The following is a 22175-nucleotide window of genomic DNA, read 5'->3' on the forward strand; positions in this document are numbered from 1 at the left end:
ACATGATTCCATTGGAACTAAACCAAGACCCAAAAAGTCACCTCTTTTTCCTGACATCTTGTATTAATTGGCTATTACTTATTTCCCTGAGTTCTGCCTTAGTTTTTTTTTTTTTTTTTTTAAAGAGATTGGAGTTTATTTATTTATTTATTTATTTTTGGCTGTGTTGGGTCTTCGTTTCTGTGCTAGGGCTTTCTCTAGTTGCGGCAAGCAGGGGCCACTCTTCATCGCGGTGCGCGGGCCTCTCACTATCGTGGCCTCTCTTGTTGCGGAGCACAGGCTCCAGACGCGCAGGCTCAGTAGTTGTGGCTCACGGGCCCAGTCGCTCCGCGGCATGTGGGATCCTCCCAGACCAGGGCTCAAACCCGCGTCCCCTGCATTGGCAGGCAGATTCTCAACCACCGCGCCACCAGGGAAGCCCAGTTTTTTTTTTTAATTGTATTATTTTTTAAATTTATTTTATTGAAGTATAGTTGATTTACAATGTGTTAATTTCTATGGTACAGCAAAGTGATTCAGTTATACATACATATATATACATATTCACATACTTTTTCATATTCTTTTCCATTATGGTTTAACACAGATACTGAATATAGTTCCCTGTGCTAGACAGTAGGACCTTGTAATTTTATCCATCCTATATATAATAGTTTGCATCTGGTAATCCCAAACTCCCACTCCCTCCCTCTCCCACTCCCCCTCAGCAACCACAAGTCTATTCTCTATGTCTGTGAGTCTGTTTCTGTTTTGTAGATCAGTTCATTTGTGTCATATTTTAGATTCCACATATAAGTGATATCATATGGTATTTGTCTTTCTCTTTCTGACTTCATAGTAAGATAATCTCTAGGCCCATCCATGTTGCTGCAAATGGCATTATTTCATTCCTTTTTAGGGCTGAGTAGTATTTCATTGTATATATGTACCACCTCTTCTTTATCCATTTATCTGTTGATGGGCATTTAGGTTGTTTCCATGTCTTGGCTATTGAAAATAGTGCTGCACTGAACTAATTTGATTATTTTTAAAAGCAACCACATGATACAAAAGAGCAAATAAAAGAAAAATTGGCCACTATCCATCTTATTTTCTTTTTAAAAATTCTTGCTTTCTAGAACTTCACGTGTATACATGTCATATAGTATGTGTCATTTTATAATCTGCTCTTTTTCCAGTTAAATATCAAACACATTTCTATGTTTCTGCTTCCCCTTCATAACCATAATTTTAATGACTAAAACAGCATCATGATGTTGATGTACATTGTTTTACTAAATTACCCTGTTGGCTGAAAATTTAGATTATTTCCAGTCCTTGATTTATATGAACGACGGACTCAGAGAGCTATACCTTTCTGCTTTCATTAAATAATTCCCAGGATTTCTAGATGAAAAGGCACGAATGTTTTATGGGCCTGTCAGTGATACTTTCTTCTATTTGTAGGTTTAAATTTTATTTTTAATTGAGAGATGCTAAAGTACTTCTGTACATGTCCTTATGATGCAGCTATTATAATAAATTTCATTCTTTAACTGGATTACTAACCTATTTCTAAAATTGAAATATTTCTTAAGGGTGCTTTTTAAAAAATTGTTTTCAGTGATTAACTTATTATTGCACAAGTGGATAAGGTGGGCCCCAGCTCTAAGAACGTGTGTAAGATTACAAATCTTTAAAAATGTTGCCCTGCAAAGGCCTTTTCAGATAATGATCCTTAGTCTTAACACACTTAAAAAGCCAGTGGTAGTGTTGCCTTTCCCCTAAATGTGTCTCTAACATAAGTGAAGGTTATTTTATGGCTGGAGTAAATAAAGCTTCATAAACTTGGACTGGGAAGCCCTGGGAAAGAGAAACATCTTCCCATTGACCTCTGGGTACACTAAGTTCGTTCTGTCCACACCTCTCCTTGGCAGGTGTTATTCCATCATCATTTTAACTGTGTGTAATTCTTTCCTGCGATAAGGAATTATGAAGTGTGTAGTGTTTAGGTGTCGCATTTTAAATTCCTTAATTGTTTATAATCGGGCATCAGCTTGGCTAATTCTGATTCATGGAACCATTCACTCACCAACACTAATGCTCTGTCCATTACAGACACACCTTGTTTTAATGCTTTGCTTTATTGTGCTTGGAAGATATTGCCTTTTTTTGTTGTTTGTTTTTTACGGACTGAAGGTTTGGGGCAACCCCGTGTCGAGCAAGCCTTTTGGTGCCATTTTTCCAACAGCATTTGCTCACTTTGTGTCTCTGTGTCCCATTTTGGTAATTCTCAGACTGTCTCAATTTTTTCATCATTATTATACTTATTCTGGTGATCTGTGATCGGTGATCTTTGATGCTACCATTGCAAAAAGAAGGTGACTCGCTGAAGTCTCACATGATGGTTAGCATTTTTTAACAGTTAAATATATATATATTTTAACATCTTTATTGGAGTATAGTTGCTTTACAATGGTGTGTTAGTTTCTGCTTTATAACAAAGTGAATCAGCTATACATATACATATATCCCCATTTCTCCTCCCTCTTGCGTCTCCCTCCCATCCTCCCTATCCCACCCCACCCCTTTAGGTGGTCACAAAGCACCAAGCTGATCTCCTTGTGCTATGTGGCTGCTTCCCACTAGTAGCAATAAAATATTTTTAATTAAGGTATGCACCTTGTTTTTTTAATAAATTTATTTATTTATTTTTGGCTGCATTCGGTCTTCGTTGCTGCGCGCGGCTTTCTCTAGCTGCGGCGAGCGGGGGCTACTCTTTGTTGCGGTGCGCGTGCTTCTCATTGCGGTGGCCTCTCCCATCATGGTAGTCTCTCTCGTTGCAGAGCACAGGCTCCAGGCACGTGGGTTTCAGTAGTTGTGGCACACAGGCCCAGCAGCTGTGGCTTGCAGGCTCTAGAGCGCAGGCTCAGTAGTTGTGGCACATGGGGCCAGTTGCTCCAGGGCATGTGGGATCCTCCCAGACCAGGGCTCGAACCTGTGTCCCCTGCATTGGCAGGCGGATTCTTAACCACTGCGCCACCAGGGAAGTCCCTGTACATTGTTTTTTTTAGACATAATGCTATTGCACACTTAATAGACTACAGTATAGTGTACACATAATTTTCATATGCACTGGGAAACCAAAAAATGTGACTCACTTTATTGCGATTTTCACTTTATTTTAGCGGTCTGGAATCAAAGCCGTAATATCTCTGAGGTGAGCCTGTGTATGTGGGAGAAGGAAAGATATAGCATGACCTTCTAAGTGGGATAATCTAGCAGGAGACTGAAGATGTGTATGCTGATGGCATACAGGGTTGTACGTGATATGATTTACCTCAGTAAAATGCTTTTCAAATCCAGAGGTGGGGGATCCTATTATAATACTGCTACTGCCTTTGTCTGATAAGAGGTGAGCGGAATGCTTGGTATATAACACGGAAGGGCTTTCATACCTGCCTACCCTGGAATATTTTCAGATGTTTGCTCCAGTTATGCGGCCTGGAGTTCTGCCAAATCTGCTGCTCTTGAAAAGTGATTGCAAGGCACATTTTTTTAATCTGCTTACACCCTAATTTAGTGTTTTAAGATATGATCTGAGGGTGGGATACAAGTTCCGGTCCTAAACCTTTGTCGGGCACTGTATATTTAGCATCACTCCCTCCTAGGTCCATTTTGTCAAATGGAAAACAAATCCAGGTTGGGAATCCTGCTGTTGGCTGTTTTAATTTCTGTCTACCTCAAGGGGCATAAAAGAAACAACTTCCACCAAAAGACACGCCAACAAATTTGCAACTGTAAGACTCCCCTCTTGACCACTGGGAAAGCACAAACACAAAAGCTTCACTCAAGAGAATCAAAATCAGCTAAATCAAGAAAAAATAGTCAGTACATAGGAGACGAAAAAGGAAATGACAAGGTAGTAGATGTATGATTACAAGAATAAAACAAACCTGCCAATCTGATTCATATAAGATTTCATGTTCATCGATACCACTTGAGGGAAAACAAGTCATAAAGATGACTCAAGTTCAACAGGTTGAAAACGGTACCTATTATCTCCCCTAAGACCTGCTTCTTTTCTGGTGTTCACAGGCTTATGAATCACACCAAGTAGGTATCCGGCCAGGTACTCAAACTGGAAAGTTGGCATCCTCCCTCCTCCCTCATTTTCCCTCCTAATTACATCTAAACTATCACCAGCTCCTGCTGATTTCAACTCCTAAACATCTCCTGCCTCCCCACTTTTCTCCACCTTTCCTTGCTGTAGTCTTCTTGTTTTGCTCAGAACTCCGTACTACCTCCTAAATCTCCCTGCTTCAGTTCTTGCTATCATGGTCTACTTCTCACGGAAGAGGAATGAAAACACTTAAAAGCCATAAATTGGATCATGTGATGTTCCTTTTTAAAAGCCCTCCCATTACTCTTCAAGTAAAAGCCAAGATCCTTATCCTAACCCACAAGACCCCATCTGACCTTGCCCTTGACTACCTCTTCAACCTTATTTCCTCCCTCTTTCCCCAGAGCCCAAGTTGCTCCAGCCCCTCTGGTCTTCTTTCTCTTCCTCGAATGATCCAAGCTTACTTTGGCTATAGAGTATTTGCAAGGAGCTCTCCCTCTCCCTGCCTGGAAATCTTCTCCCTCGATGTTTGCAGGGCAAGACGCTGCTGTCATTCAAGTCTTAGCTCAGATGTCACCTCCTCAGTGAAGCCTTCCTTGATCCCTCAATTTATTAAAATTTTTTGTTGTTGATGTATAGTTAATTTACAATTAGTGTTAGTTTCAAGGGTACAGAAGTGATTCAGTTATACATATATATTCTTTTTCAGATTCTTCTCCATTATAGGTTTTTATGAGATATTGAGTATAGTTCCTTGTACTAAGCAGTAGGACCTTATTGTTTATCTATTTTACATACAGTAGTGTGTAGATGTTAATCCCAACCTCCTAATTTATCTCCCTCTCCCAGATCCCTTAATTTAAAGCCATCCAAAAATCACTCTTCAGCATTTCTCACTGATAGGTTGAATCATATAAGATTGTCAATATTTAACTACTGTAGACCTATAAAAATTTCAGTTTCATATGGTTGAACTAATATTCTCATTATAGCACTTATCGTACCTGCTATTTTCATATGTGCTTATTATTTCTCCTCACCATTAGAATGTATAATTGGTGTGGTTAACTGGTATGGTTAACCGGTGCCTAAAATATTTCCTGGCACATTACAGAGAATGAATGAATGAAGGATGAATGAATGAATAACGTGGTCACTGTTTGTCTCCCTCATTGACTTTATACTCTATGAGGCCAGATTGTTCATACTCTAATGCCAGTATTTACCACAGGAATGGTGGTGGTGTCTTATGTGGAATGAATAAATGGATGAATGAATGAGTGACTTCTAACTCCCAGTTTAGTAATTCTCTCTTCACTTCCTCCTTTCTGTTCCAGTCAGCAAAGTGTCTGGATTTGATAACACGGGAAATTTTTTAATTCTCTGGGAATCAGACAGATGACTGTTATTCAAGCAGAATTCTTTCTACACAAGACAGTGATCTAGATCAGGGGTTGGCAAACTTCTATAAAGGGCCAGATAGTACATAGGTCAGTTTTTGCTGCCCACACAGTCTCTGTTGCAGCTACTTAGGTCTGCCATCCTAGCATGAAAGTAGCCACAGGTAATGTAAATGACTAAGGTTGAGTGTGAACCAATAAAACTTTATTTACAAAAACAGGAAATGGGTGGGATTTGGCCCAAGGACCATAGCCTACCTTTCATCTGTTATCTAGGCTAATGATTTGACCAACAAAAAAATAGAAGTCGTTTTGACAGATAGCTAGAAGGATGTTTTCAAATCTCATGACAAAGTACATATCATGAACTTACCTCCTTATTGGGAAAAAATATTTTAAAGAGCCTTGGTCATATTTCACAGATCAGAGATGTTTTCGGTCATGAGCACTTGATCTCACAAAGATGATTATAGTCTGGAAGAAATTTATGGCTCCCCAAATTCTTTAAATGTTTGGGTGAGCCTTCAGGCTATAACAAAATACACTTTTGCCTGTTCCCTTACTGAGTGTGTGAGAAACTCCCATTAATGAGAACAGCACATGTTGATGGAAAAAAATAGACCAAATCCTGACATGTTTTAAGTCAGTGCTTGGCCTCGTTTCTTTCTGTTTCGTTGCTTTCTCCAGCTCATTTAGGAGATGTTTCCCTTTCACATGCCTGATAAATCTCCCAAGATGAATTCCAAACTCACGGAGGAAAGCGTGCTGTGTGATTTTGAATGAATGCCACGTGTAGATACTCTTCAGCTCACGTTACATGACATCTTGGAGGCGCTTGGAGTGAGGAGAGTTTACGTGGAACTCTCTTGGTGTCCAGTGAGAGCAGGCTGGCCATCTGAAGATCAGAGATTAGTCTTCTTAGAGGATGATAGAAGAATTATTAATGCTTTCTGTGTGCCAGGCATTATGCTACGAGCTCTGTGTTTAATATCTCATTTAATCTTTGCAACAACCTTATGAAGTAGGTACTGTCTGGTCATGGCACCTTTCCTTGGTATGTTGGTAACTTAATGAAGCATTTTGCCTTAACTATGCCTCAGATGGGAAAAATTTGCACCACATCATTTTTTTTCCTCACTGGAAAGTTTGAAGAATCATGACCCAGTTACTACTGGGTTCTTTAGAAAACCTTTGCAGAGCAGGGGGGAAGTAGGCTATGAAAACAGAGTTATATCCAGTAATAATTCTTTAGGTAGAGAATTATATGTTTATAAAAATGAATACAAGACCTGGGCCTTTTAAATAATGTATTATATCAGAATAATCTACTATTTTTCACAAAGCGTGACTAATGTAGCACATTACATAACTAATAATAACAAAGGGTATTATAAGATCATATAAAAATGTAAAGTAGAGAAATTCTGTTATCTATAGGTTGGAATGCTACTGCCAAGGCTTTTACATCTCCTTCCAGCACTCAAAAAAAACCAAACCACTAAAACACCCTCAGGAGTTGTTTCCACTCCACTGACTCCAATAATCAGCAGAAAAATATTCACTTGACAATTATTTTGTTCCCCCTCCTGAACGGGTCTGTTTCCCTAGTGGGCTGGACCAGCAAGGACAAACCCAACACATCCAGATCCTGTGAAATCTCTGTTAGGAGAAACACAAGAGGAAATCCCTGTAGTTGGGGAACGTCTCCCAGGGGTCAGAGACCACAGGGAAGTTATCTTCCCAAAATAAAGGAGAATCACCTGGCACTTTTATTCCACTCTTTGGGAAGAGAATCTGACACTTAACCTCTCTACACTCCCCAAATATGTGTTCAGACTGAGAGTTCCCGAATACCAGCATCATATGCTATAGATTATAGTATAAGGAGCGAACTCAGTGTGTAGGTTTCATGTCTGTTCCCACACGGAGTCCCTGTGTTTACCTCCCCTTTCTGTTTTAGTGCAACAGGAGAAGGCACCTCAACAGATCAACTAATCACTCTTCTTTCTGCATCTCTGTGTTAAAAAGTCTCCACTCCCCAAACACCATATTATTCACGAGGACATGGTTTGTCTGTCTTGTTTACCACTGTGTCTCCAGCAGTGCCCAGCCCTGATGCAGGTTTGATACTTATTTCCTGCAAGGATGTCTCACTAACCCTCTCTCCCTGGCTTCCACCCCACCCATCTCCCACCAGGAAGGAAGGTTTTCTTCCCCTAAATGCTCATAGCCCTGAATCTAAACCTTAGATGCTCCAATGCAAGTGCAGATTTCCTGCTTTGTAATATTTATGTATACCTTAGTTCCATTCCTAGACTGTGAACTCTCAAAAGATAAAGTCCATGCCCCATTCATCTTTGCATCCACTTGCATCCTTAGTATTACCCGACACCGCATTTTGCCCAGCCAGGATTTGAACAGACATCCACACATTCCTCATTTGTAAGATGAGCGATTGAACCAGATTATATCTAAGGATGCCCTTCTATAAAATTATGTGATCATGTGAGATAGAACAAAGAAGCACTCTCCCCCAGGACCCTGAGTGCCACCTCTGAGCCAGACCGTGCATCCTTTCCCTGGATTGTTGAGTTTTTCTCCCAGCAAAACAATTCTCTTTCTCTTGATCCACATATTCTTTCAAGGCTGTTTTACTCCCAGTCCTTCTGTAGAGTTGATGGACTAAACTACAAACCTGTTTTCAGATGTTCTGTCTTGAACTAGGGCAATAATGTAAATCAGCTGTTCCAGGGATGAGTTTTGCTGACACGTACTGATATTAGCAATCATAGGACCAGTCCTGCAGGGCTGAGTATTGCAACCAATCTGGGTTGTAGGTGTTTCAGTTACCCATGGCTTTGGCACGCCCTTTGTTTTTCATTGCACTAGTTTTTCATTCTTATAGAGACACAAATGTCTAAGCCAGAAAGAATTGTAAGAGGCCCCTGGAAACAGCAGTTTTCTCTGTTTTGTCATGTTTCCTGGTGAGCAAGTGAAAGATTTTGTAAACTGGAAAAATGTCACCCTCATTTAAGTTTGGTATTTACAAATGGAACTTAATGCTTCTTCTGAGGCTTGGCACGTGATATTTTTTCCCACCATCATTATCATGATCGTTATTGACCATAACAGCCATTACTGAGTACCCAAAAGCTGGACTGTTCTTTCCTTCTCCATGAAAACACATGTGCTTCAAAGGTTTGTTCTCACCTAAGCTCCTGAAGGTAACTTTGCCTGATAACCCTATTCACATAGACCGACCACTTGCTTCATTAGAACTTCCCTAACATTTAGTTACCACTCTACAGAGATGTAGGTTAAATAACTATTTGGAATGTGGGTTTTTTTGTCAGGTATCACTTACATACAACATTATATTAGTTTCTGGTGTACAACATAATGATTCCCTGTTTGCATAGATTGCAAAATGATCACCACAATAAATCTAGTTAACATCGATCACCAAACATAGTTACAAAATTTTTTTCTTATGATGAGAATTTTTAAGATCTACTCCCTTAGCAACTTTCAAATATGCAATACAGTATTATTAGCTATAGTCACCATGCTGTAATTTCATCCTCGTGACTTATACATTTTATAGCTGGAAGTTTGTACCTTTTGACTCACTTCATCTATTTGGCCCAACCCCCAAGCCCCCACCTCTGGCAACCACCAATCTGTTCTCTGCATCTGTAAGCAGCTTGAGTTTCGGGCTGAGGCATTTGTTCTTTCAAGATTCTACATATGAGATAATACAGTATTTGTCTTTCTCTGTCTCATTTCACTGAGCATAATGCCCTCAGGGTCCATCCATGCTGTTGCAAATGGCAGGATTTTATTCTTCTTTCTGACTGAGAATATTCCATTGTGTTTATATACCACATCTTCTTATCCATTCATCTACTGATGGATGCTTAGGTAGTTACCATGTCTTGGCTGTTGTAAATAATGCTGCCATGACATGGGGGTGCATATATCTTTTCCAGTTAGTGTTTTCATTTTCTTCAGATAAATACCCAGGAGTGGAATTGCTGGATCATGTGGTAGTTCTGTTTTTTATTTTTTGAAGAACCTTCATACTGTTCTCCATAGTGGCTGCACCAATTTACATTCCCACCCACAGTGCACAACGATTCCCTTTTCTCCACACCCTCACCAACACTTGTTATTTCTTGCCTTTTTGAAAATAGCCATTCTAACAGGTGTGGGATGATATTGCATTGTGGGTTTGATTGACATTTCCCTGATGATTAGTGATGTTGAGCACCTTTTTATGTACCTGTTGGCCATCTGTATGTCTTCTTTGGAAAACTGTCTTTTCAGATTCTCTGCCCACTTTTAAATTAGGTGAACTTCCTCAACATTGAGGCCCACTGTGGTGGGTATTTATGAAATCTACACATTTGAGTGACATAACAAATGTAGTTCTTTTACACAAAGATGGAAAGTGAGATTGGGTACTATTAGATGGCAGTATGCCCAGGGAACCCAAGAATATTTGGATCCTGATGTAGATGACAGCCGCCTCTCATGTACAAGTTTCCAGAGGGCCTGAGGATAGAGGGACCAAGATGGGGGCCCATCTGTTTCTCAGCCAAGGATTTTAAAAACCATTTGTTTGGGAATCCTGGGGTTGAGAGAGGGGAGCTGGAACATTCTATGATACTTAGCCAGCCTCCCCTACTGCCAATTCTGCCAAACCCAAACCCTCATGGCCTGAGAGAAACAATGACAAACTGAAGCAAAAGCAATAGTTTATAATTAAATGTACCATTGGCTCAAAACCCCTATGTATATATGTACATAAATCTAGTGAGTTGGGTTGGACTATGTAGAACACCCATTTTTTTTCCCTGATGTAATCTAGCTTCTTCCAAGTAACTTCTGCTCTGTTTCTCATTGAAACCGCAGCTTTAGTTAAGAATGTTTCTGCTGCAGGTTAATCAAACACTGAATATTTCGTCTCCATTTTTCAGGGGTCTAAACCAAGGGTTGGCAAACTTCTTTTGCAAAGGGCCAGTTACTAAATACTTTTGGCTTTGCTGACAAACCATATGGTATCTGTCACAACTATTCAGCTCTACCATGGTAGCACAAAAACGGCCAGAGACAATATAGAAGTGAATGGGCATGGCAGTATTCTGATAAAACTCTATTTACAAAAGCAGGCGGTGGGTTGGATTTGGCCCTCAGGCCATAGTTTGCCAGTGGCCCATGTATGCTACACTGAGTTTTGGACCTTTCAGAGCCAAGGCAGCCTGCAGAGCCGTAGGGAAATTGAACCAGAGAAAGCAGCAAGAGAGAATATGTTTCCCCAAATGCTATGTGCTGAGCTGGCTTAAGCTGTGCTTGTCTTTCATCCCTGGGAAGAAGAGAAAGTATATGAGGAGTGAGGGAGGGGTGGCTGGACTGTCTCAGACCCAGGGTCACCTTTTACTTTTGCCACATTGAGGCAAGAAGCAAAGCATCCTTTACCTTTAAAGGAGGGTCCAGCACTCTCACCCACCTGTCCTTTATGATGACCCGGAATCTCATCATCCATAGCAGGAACTCATCCCTTTGGGGAAGGGGCCAGATGATGAAATGAGACCAAGGAAAGGAAGAAAAGAAAAGAGGATCTTGAAAAACCTGCCCTACAAGGATTATAGGAATCTGGGGAAAGAAGGCAGCTGGGATAATTGATTGCCCAAAGCCCAAGAGAGTCAGTCAGAAAGTGACTTCTGGAGAAATCTAACATGACTCCTGGTGCCTTTGGTCTGTATCCACTGTTGCTGTCTTCATCACCACAGAATTGCCCTCTTCTTTAGGATTTAAACAAAAGTAAAGCTCTCTTACGGACTGAAGGCAGGTTGAATACATGCGTGATCATAGCAAGCAGAGAGATTTAGCATCTCATGGAAACCTACGTTTCCTGCTTATGATGGGTACCTCTTTGCCCCCACCATGATGGGCCATTCATCACGATCACTACAGAATACAAATAGCAATTTTGAAGAGATTTAGGATTAAGAACTGGCCCCAGGCCAAATGAAGTACCACAGCTTTCCTAGCTTCCTCCAGCGTGGGAAGGCTCTTCAGAGAGACCAGTCAGTTACAGCTTACTCTGAATTTAGATTAACATGATATGACATCCAGGAATTTATGTTTTAAGACTTACTTCCAGTTATGCAGCATGGGGAGTGGGGTGGGAGTGGGGACGGAAGTATTCAGGAATTAGAAGTTTGGTGAGGATTTCTGTGCCCCAGAGGTTCTGTCTAGAGGACCTGAGTCGGGAGCACTTGAGGGTGAATTGAGTCCCTTCCTGGTTCTGAGAGCTCTCTCCACTCTTGAATCTCACTTAATAAATTACCACTTCACAATAAATTGCCCTTAAACGACTAGATCGAAAGTGTCAGTTCCTCTTGGCAAAGAGCTAGAATTATACAAGAGAAGACCACTGCAGAGGGACGTGGTTTGAGGCAGAATTTCTTTCTTAAAGACTTTAATTACATTTATAACTTCTTCTCAATAGGCAGGAAACCCTCTTGAGTGCCAGCCCTGCCCGGCATCGAATCAGGCTCCCTCCCAGCACGTTGGCTTTGTCCTCCTCCTCCCCACCTCCCAACTGTCCCCTCCTGGAGCAGGAGGCAGATCTTACCTGTGGGCACCTGGCATTGGTGATGACAGACCAAAAGTGGCAGGAAGGAACAAGCGCTACGCAAGGCATCATTTGCTCAATTAATATTTCCGAAGGAAAGGAAGGGAGGGTCGTTATTTTCATTTTTGAAACAGGGGAGAGTATGTTTGAGGAAAACAGTGCCTGAGAACTTGGATTTTTATCTAAAATTTAAAAACCAGTAACTGAGTTGGAGAGTAAAGCCCTTTTCCCTGCTTCCCAAACTAGTTTTTGCCTTTCTGTCTTCTCTCATGACAAAAGGCAGGTGGTAAAGGTGGTTTTCCATTTATTGAACATATCTTGAGCAGAGCTCTCAAAACGGAACTAGCGTGTTGTGCTTTTGAATCCTGTTTTTAAGCTCTGTCTGCAATCAGGCAAAGCTCCCTGGAGGATAAAGCTATATTAAGCTTTAAATCTCTAGTTAATTTTTTTGTTTGTTTCCATAAAATTGGTTTCCTTGTCTTTTGCTTTTTGTCTGCAGGTCACCATTCAGTAAATCAGCAGAATCACCAGCCCTCTCAACGAGCCCATTAGTTAGGTGGGGATCAGAGAGAAATATTTTGCATATAAACTTCAAACACCATAAAGTAGAGAAAGAGAGAGTAAGAAGATTTGGAGTCTTTGACTCCAAATTTCATAGCATGGGTATTTCGTCCTGGTAATTGGTTTAAGTCCCTTTTGATCATCATTTCTAATTTTTTGGCGATGTTTTTTCTTTATAAAGACTGTGAATGCTTTTTTAACTTGTCCTAACACCCTTCTCCCACGTAGATCTTTTACTTTCATTGACCCCTGCAACTGAATTTGCTCTGAACTTTAATCTCCAAACTGTAAAATAAAAGTTTGAACCAAATCTTGAGGCAATAAATTTCTGCATTTGCCATTGGTAGGCACAGTGGCTTTTGTTAATTAGAGTTCAGATGAGGAAAAAATAAACCCTTTCTAGAAGGTCGCAGAAAATGCCCTCATGTTTCACAAATCCATTGATTTACATTTTGATTTCTCTTTATATCTGATTTTTAAAAAAAATAATTGGAGGCAAATGTAGTTAATTTTGTGTTACAAGGTGATTCTGAGAGCTGCCTCTCTGTTTCTGACTTTAGGTAAACCTCTGTTTTAAAAAGTATTTGCTGAAAACCTAATCTACCTGATTATAGCAATCAAGATGTTTTGGGTATATTGAGTGTATTTTGCAAATGCACAGTTTAATTATGACATTCTTTGTGTCCCTTTCCTATAATTATTTTTCTCTGCATTATGCACATAACTGAATAGCCATCGAGCTGTCTGTAAGGGGGAAAATGAATAAGTGGAAAATTAAATGTCCAGTTAAGTAGCAACAAGCCTCCATGCAGATATGGAAAACAAGTCATATCTTAAAAATACAGTCCAGCAGCTTTTCGCCCTCCCCCGCCAGCTGGAAAGCCGAAGACATATGGGGTCGCTGGTTTGGGCAGCTCCTGCGTTCTGAAGGCAGCGGGGGCCGCTGGGTTTCAACTCCCCGTGGGCGTTTTTCCCCCCGGCCCTGAGGAGAGATTTCTTCACCACCACAGCCAAGGAAGGATATGATATGAGGCGAGTGGACATAATTCCTTTAGAACAAAGGAAATTAACGTTTGATACCCATGCATTGGTTCAGGACTTGGAAACTCATGGTGAGAAACATGGGTCCCTTTTGAAAGGAGAATATCAACAGCACTCATAACAAATTACCTAGTCAAGACAACATCACCATTATGAACAATTAAGAGTCACTGTTTAGGTTGCTTCCATGTCCTGGCGATTGTAAATAGAGCTGCAGTGAACATTGTGGTACATGACTCTTTTTGAATTATGGTTTTCTCAGGGTATATGCCCAGTAGTGGGATTGCTGGGTCGTATGGTAGTTCTATTTTTAGTTTTTTAAGGAACCTCCATACTGTTCTCCATAGTGGCTGTAGCAATTTACATTCCCACCAACAGTGCAAGAGGGTTCCCTTTTCTCCACACCCTCTCCAGCATTTATTGTTTGTAGATTTTTTGATGATGGCCATTCTGACTGGTGTGAGGTGATATCTCATTGTAGTTTTGATTTGCATTTCTCTAATGATTAATGATGTTGAGCATTCTTTCATGTGTTTGTTGGCAATCTGTATATCTTCTTTGGAGAAATGTCTATTTAGGTCTTCTGCCCATTTTTGGATTGGGTTGTTTGTTTTTTTTGATATTGAGCTGCATGAATGGATAAAGATGTGGCACATATATACAATGGAATATTACTCAGACATAAAAAGAAATGAAATTGAGTTATTTGTAGTGAGGTGGATGGACCTAGAGTCTGTCATACAGAGTGAAGTAGGTCAGAAAGAGAAAAATAAATACCGTATGCTAACACATATATATGGAATCTAAAAAAAAAAAATGGTCATGAAGAACCTAGGGGCAAGACGGGAATAAAGACGCAGACCTACTAGAGAATAGACTTGAGGACATGGGGAGGGGAAAGGGTAAGCTGGGACGAAGTGAGAGAGTGTCATGGACATATATACACTACCAAATGTAAAACAGATAGCTAGTGGGAAGCAGCCACATAGCATAGGGAGATCAGCTCCGTGCTTTGTGACCACCTAGAGGGGTGGGATAGGGAGGGTGGGAGGGAGGTAGACGCAAGAGGGAAGAGATATGGGGATATATGTATATGTATAACTGATTCACTTTGTTATAAAGCAGAAACTAACACACCATTGTAAAGCAATTATACTCCAATAAAGATGTTTAAAAAAAAAAAAATACAGTCCATTCTTCTGAAGAACCTTGGATAAACAAACTTAGTATTAGGCTAATCATATGGTACTAATTTGCTGCCTTGCTTTTCCATTAAACTCTCCCCAGGTGACTCCATATAACAATTGGGTTTAGTAGATTCCAGATTCAGGTAATGGATTAAAGTTAAGTAGATATTCTTTTAAAAAGACAGCATGTAACCAAAGTCTGTACTAGAGTCTTCAACGTGAAAACCTCTAGTAGAGGAAAGATAAACTATGTTAATTGGCACTCTTCTGCCCCTTCCTTAAGAAAGAAAATCGGGAGTTGGAAAAGGAAATTGGAAGTCTGTAGGTCAGAGTTATGTGGCATCAGGAAATCAAACAGGCAACTTGGAAACTGGTTCCAGAAGTTTCCAGATGGTACACAACAAACATGGCAGGCAGTCAAGGAGGAGAGGTTGCATGAAGTGAATGGATGCTTGTCGTGAGTCAGAGCTGAAGAGAAGGAATAGACACATCTGTCTATATTAGGTTTTCTTTGTCCTGAATTATGGGCATGAACACTGTTATGGAGTAAGGTAATGAGGTTGCCGAGCTTGCTCCATTCCTCAGCATTTCTTGTTCTAATTTGTTCCTGGAGCCTAACATGTAGGGGGAGAGAGGGCTTCAAAGCAAAATAGACCCGAGTTCAAATCCAGTCTGCCACTTAATAGCTGTGTGACCTTAGGTAGGTACTGAGTCTCTGAGGTAGTATTACCCAAGCAAAGTTCATGTGCCCCACGTGCAGTGAGACCAAAGAAACCAAAATGTCAGAGTTTGGGGCAGAGAAATGTTTATTGCAGGGCCAAGCAAGGAAAACAGGTGGCTCACGTTCAAACACCCCAAACTCCCCAATGGTTTTGTGGGAATAGTTTTTATAGGCAAAATTTGGGGTGAGGGCTACAGGGTATGTGACTTTCTTCTGATTGGTTGGTGGTGAGGTAGCAGGGTGGTGCTCCAGGAATCTTGCGCTCAGCTGGAGGTTGCCATCCTCCACCTGGGTGGAGGTTTTAGTTCTGCCGAAGAACTCAAAGATATTGTTATATATATTCCTTGAGGAGGAACCAGGACCCTGCCCCGAGGCTGCACTATTGTTTCTTGACTGCTCCTCCCTTGTTTCTGCATTCCCTCCCTTCCCTGATTAGCAACTGTTTGAATCTGCTCTTTGGAACTCAGGGAAGGTCAAGGAGGCTGAATGAAACCTATTTCCTACAAACAAGAAGCAGGGGACACAGAAAGAAAGGCTTTTGTGCCAGGAGGGCCCCACAGGGTCCTGCTCGGTTTCAGTAGCCTACCTTGAAGGTCTGCTGTTAAACTCACAGGTAATCTTTACAAAACCTCTGGCACCTAGTTCTCACTCACTCACTCAACTAACAAGCTAGTGTGCCTATGAACATCACTTATACAGAAGACCAGACACTTCTGATCTTACTGGTATTTACTTAGGGGCAAAAAGAATTGCTTAGATAGCATCTGTTCTGAAATTATATTTTGAGACTGTTATAAGAGAGCAAAATTTGCCACCCCAAAATGTATCTCTTTGGCATGCAAGATTGAGCTGAAAACAATCAAGGCCCAAGAGACTCGGGAAGAAACTTTGACCTTCCCCCTAACTGCCTAGAAGAATTTAGATGGAGCCTCTGTTCCCAGAATAGAGCTCTCACCAGAGATATCTGCAAAGAATATGGGTGAGGTATGGTGGGGGAAACTCTGCAGGCTCTAGAGATCAGAGACCACCCTGTGTCCCGTTTTCTGTGCAGGCCCAGCAAACATTTGTTTACCAAACATTTGCTTTTCCGGCTCCTTGTGAATTGCCTTCCTCCCCTTTGAAGTGTCAAAGCCCCACCCCCAACATCCTCTTTTGTCTTTAGCTGAAGATGGTATTTAAGGTGAGGGCTTGGGCCATTTTGGTGAGTTGCTCATTTTTCCTGGGTCTCTCTCATGCATATGTGTTATTAAACCTTTGTTTTGTCTTCTATCAACCTGTCTCATGTCAATTTAATTTTTAGACCAACTGGAAGAACCTAGAGGGTGGAGGAAAATTTCTTCCTCCCCAACACTATCAAGCAAAATTCTAAGAGGCAATCATCTGCCATTGGTTTTGTGTAAATAAGCATTCTTGAGACCTGTAGGAACACGTTCAGTGACCCTCCCCTCTGTTCTTCCAGAATGCAATAGCCATGTTGCTGGCATGGGCAGACTGATTATATGTACCAGGTGCCAAGGGCAGAGGACTCAAGCAGCCCCAGCTTCCCAACTACTAAAGGTGTACATCCAGAAGGAAGGGTTTCTCCCTAGATGTTACCAAACTCAGGTTCGGCCACTTGCCATTTGAAAGCCAATACTCGAGAGACAGGTGATGATAGAAACGGAAAGATTGCTTTATTCAGGAGGCTGGCAACCTGGGGAGATGGCCGACTTGTGTCCAAAAGCCAACTCCAAAGATTCTGCTTGACCATGAAAGTGTTTAAAGAGAGAATCATTTGGGGAGGGGGTCAGAGTCTTCATTATCTTTTACTGTGTGCAGACTTTCTTTTGACTGGTTGGTGGTGAGGTAGCAGGGCGGTACTTCAGGAATCTTGTGCTCAGCCGGAAGTTACCATCTTTTCCCTGGGTGGGGGCTCTAGTTCCTATAGAAGAACTCAATGATATTATTATATATATTAATTGAGGAGGAACCAGGACCCTGCCCCATGGCTGCTCTATTGTTCCTGACTACTCCTCCTTAGTTTCTGCATTTCCTCCCTTCCCTGATAAGCAACTGTTTGAATCTGCCCTTTTGAACTCAGGCAAAGTCAAGGAGGCTGAAAGAAGCCTATTTCCAACAAACAAGAAATTTGTACCCAGAAAGGACTTGTACCCAGAGGGCCCTGCAGGGTCCTGCTCCATTTCATAGAGATGAGGTTCAGCTTCCATTGAAGACATGATCATAGAAGATACTTACTTACAGAGGTAGCCTATTTCCTGGGGTCTGCAGAAGGTCCCAGCCTTCATGGAAGTCTTCTTCCATGTGGGGAGTTGAACTTCTTCTGAACCAGGGTCAGCTTGGCCTGCTGAGTAACTGTTTCCTGTGGTAGAGGTGTGCTTGGCTGATACTGTTAATAGCATCTCACCAGACAGACAAAACAGGAAGCATCCAGCCCAGTCACATGGGAGGAGCCCAGATTTGGGCTACTTGTGATTGGGTTGTTTAAGTGGTTGCATAATCCCCGCTAAATCCTTGACCTCCCTAAGCTTCTGTATTCTCATCTATAAAATGGAGATAAGACCCCTCCTGTATACCCCTCCAGGCTGCTGGGTATTCACTTTATAATAGTACGAGGTATATTCAAAATTACTCCTGCTTTGACTTACTTTTGGTTCTATTTTAAATTTTATTTGGATTTTTAAAATTACATTAAAAGGAGAATGTGAGATACTTATGTTTAGCAAAAGGAAACCTTTTGTTTTGATCTGATTTGGTGCAGAGTGTGTATTCTCCAGTTCACACCCACTGTCCCTGGTCTCTTACTTGACCAGTTGACACTACCTTTTCTGGGTCATTCCTGGACATATTTGAACTTGCACTTCTTCTTTATACCCACCCCCTTAACATTGCAAATTTCCAAGTACCTACGCGTGGTGACTGCCAGTGTCACCTTCTCTCTTGAAAGTATTTTGTATATTCCACAACCCACTGGGGTATGCTATGGAAATCTAAAAAAGGAAAGTCTATACCTTGTTCCTAACTGGATTCATTTGTCTGACTCTATTCTCAACTTTAATCGACGACTTAATCCGTCTCACTGTTCTTTCACATTAGGAACGATGGGCTTATTTTTTATTCACTTAGTCTGTTGTTATTCAGATGCTTATTACCTAACACGTACCAGGTTTTCTCCTGGAGGAAGAGAATTCAGTGGTGAGAAGAAACAGACCTGGTCCCTGCCTCATGGAGTTTAATGTCTAGTCGGAGAGGAAAACATGAATGAGATAACATGAAAATAAACACAAAATGGCGCCTGTGTGGATACAGAGATATGGAGAGCTATGAGAATTATATATGGGTCTCTGACCTGGTTAGGGACATCAGGAAAGGCACTCCTGTGGAGTACTTAAGGTGAGATCAGAACATGCTGTAGGACTTAACTAGCAGGAAAAGGTGCTAAGGTACATTCTAGGCCACGTTGAGGATTTTGTTCTTTCAACCTCAGAGCAATGGAAACCACTGAGATTTTTCAACAGAGACAGTGCCAGGAAAAGATTTACATTTCCAAAAGTTCAAAAGGAGAACAAGTATGGATGTGGGAAGAGCATTTTGGAGGCTGTTGGAGATGCTCAGGGCAGAGATGACAGTAGCTAGAGCTAAGACAATAGCAGTGGGAATGGAGATGAGTGGGCAGATTCAAATGAGATTTAGGAAGTAAAATCTAAGGATTTGGAGTGATCTTGCATATGAGGGTGAGGGAAGAAAAATATCAAGGATGACTTGTAGATTTGTGGCATGGTGGGGGTGTTTTCCTGAAGTTGAATCTTGCAAGAGAACCAGATTTGGGGTTGGTTTTGGACATCTTTGGTCCAACATTGCCTCTAAGATACCTAAGAAGACATCTCAAGCAGTGAGTTGACCCTATGGATCTGGAATTCCAAGGAGACTAGTGGAGAGATCTATATATAGTTCATTTGTGTAGAGGGGGTAATTGGATACATCTGTGATGGTTGAATGCCTATATGTGACATTGGCATGGAAGGAAAGAGGACCTAGGACCAAGGCTTGAAAAATGCCAGTCGTCAATGGCTTAGCTCCTGACCCCACCACACATCTTTTAATTGTCATTAAATTTTTCACTTTCTCCTCGGAAGCACCTCCTGAGTTAAGGTCCTTCTCAACTTCCTTAGTGCTTTGGCCATAAGTGAGGTCTTCAATCTTTCTTTCTAATGCTTTAGATTCTAGCAGGGCTCACTGCCACTTTCCTTCCTGACTCTGGAGCTTCTCACGGAGCTACTGCGGTTATCTTCTTAGACAAGTGTGATCTTGTTTCTCCCCTACTCAGAAGCCTCAGAGGCTTCCTGTTCTCTCCCAGCACCCTGTTTTTATGTCTGCTGAGCAAGAATCACGTTGTATTGTCACTACTTATTTCAAAATCTGTTTCCTCAATGGCTGGGATGCAATAGACTTTCTGGTAGAGGGGACCAGACTTCACCCACATTTGCATCTCCAAAGCCTGGGAAAGCACTTGGCATCTAGGAAGCGTGCAGTGATGTGAACCCTGCTGCCATCTGACCTTTATTTCCTTCTGTACAAATGTAGACACAGCTCTTTGCCGCTTACCTGCCTCGGAGGCACGTTTTTCTACAAGGGAAGGAATCTCCTTACTTTAAGGAGAGGAGTTATATAAACAATGCTTAAAAGAAGTGCTAGGTTCCATATATATGTGTTAGCATACAGTATTGGGATAGGGAGGGTGGGAGGGAGGGAGACGCAAGAGGGAAGAGATATGGGGATATATGTATATGTATAACTGATTCACTTTGTTAGAAAGCAGAAACTAACACACCATTGTAAAGCAATTATACTCCAGAAAAGATGTTAAAAAAAATTTTTTTTTTAAAAGGAGTGCTAGGAACACATATGCAGTCATGGGTTTTGAAGTCAATAGGCAAAGTTGCTTTACTGGTTTAAGCATGACATTATTTTTACTCAAAATAAAATGCTCTCAAAACCCCATTGGATTACATTCCATAGATTAGTTATGTGTGTTCAGTGAGAAAAAGTTCAAACGTCCATTTGAAGAACCTCAGGGGAAAAAATGTCTCTTTAAGGAATTAACTACCTATACTTGTATGTAGACCTGATTTACTATTTTACTGTTTCTCTGCAATGCAGGTTCTTTTCCTACTCTCTTTTCATATGAGAGAGAGAGAGAGGGAAAGAGAGAGAGAGAGAACATGTTTTTGAATAAGTTTGGAAACCTAGTTATTTGGAGTTAAGAAAATTAGATATTTACTTATTACAGATTTTTATTTTTCATCTTGATTGGAAAGCAACTGGCTGGCCCTAACAGCTTGCCTAGGATTGATGCATTCCAAAGAATCTACTTCTAATGAAAATTTCTGTACATTTTGAAGATTTTCACTTGTAAGGCAATGATGGATGCAGGTAAATCCAAAATGAAATTTTTAGTAATTATTTACTTATTTTGATAAGAGCCTAGATACACTGGGCTGTTAAAAATAGGATGTTTCCTTGAGATGGAGCAAAAAGGTCATTAAAAATAACATATGTAATTCTATTCTTCTGTTGTTTCCTTGGGGGAAAAAAAAATACCACAATCCAGAAGGCACTTTTTAAAGCTTTTTTTTTTTTTTTTGGCATAGAAACATAGAGAAAAAATATATAGGTATGACCTGTACCCTCTAGAGTTCTAGTTAAAAATAAATGTAGAATGAGCCTGTAGTTTAAATTACATATTATTAAGTCAAAATCCAATATCTGAGCCCTGTCTCCCAAGCATTTTAGTTGCGCTAATTCTGCATTTACAGACTTTCCCAGCACAGTCTTACGGGCTGAGTGGGGAAGAGTAAGAATCAGAGATATTGCAGGGATGGAAATTGGTTGTTGGACTATAATCCCACCTGGGTAATAGGAATGGGGAGTCGTGATCCATCTCATGCTTTGACCGTTCAGATTTAGATCTCTCTTCTCTGCGCCTAATGCTTTTTAGTCTATAAGCAAAAGAAAGTGAAGGACTTAGTTAACTGAGCTGTGTATGTATATATGTGTGTGTGCGTGCATGCGTGTGTATGTTTTCCTACAAACAAAAGAGTGGAGTGGCTGAGTTATGTTAAATATATGTGAAAACCATCAAACAGTTTTATTCATTTGAAAATACTGAATTAAATGTGGTGGAGATCATAGAATTTATAATAAATCTTTTTCCAAGTATAGTATCAGCTGCCATTCGAATAATCATACACCAAGCCCTATCCTAAACATTTCACATCTGTTCTCTCGTTTCATCCTCGCAACAACCCTATGAAGCCTAGGAAGCAGATATCATTACCATCCCCATTTTACTAATAAGAAAAACAAGGCACAAAACTTCCCCAAACTCATACCATTAGCGTACACGCTTATTTCAGATCTTTTGACAAATGACGATAATTACATTAAGAAAAAACCCCATATTTTGATATAAATTAAATTATATATATTTATATATACTTTATGTATTAAATTACATATAATTATA

The 22175-nt window shown here is 40.7% G+C and overlaps 1 protein-coding gene across 3 annotated transcripts in view; it reads left to right on the top strand.

Annotated features, from left to right (window-relative positions):
* CELF2 (CUGBP Elav-like family member 2) overlaps nucleotides 1-22175 on the top strand; it is a 525599-nt gene that overhangs the window by 5319 nt on the left and 498105 nt on the right. The window lies entirely within an intron of this gene.

Source organism: Balaenoptera borealis, assembly GCF_965194805.1.
Source record: "Balaenoptera borealis genome assembly, chromosome: 3".
NCBI classification, from domain to species: Eukaryota; Metazoa; Chordata; class Mammalia; order Artiodactyla; family Balaenopteridae; genus Balaenoptera; species Balaenoptera borealis.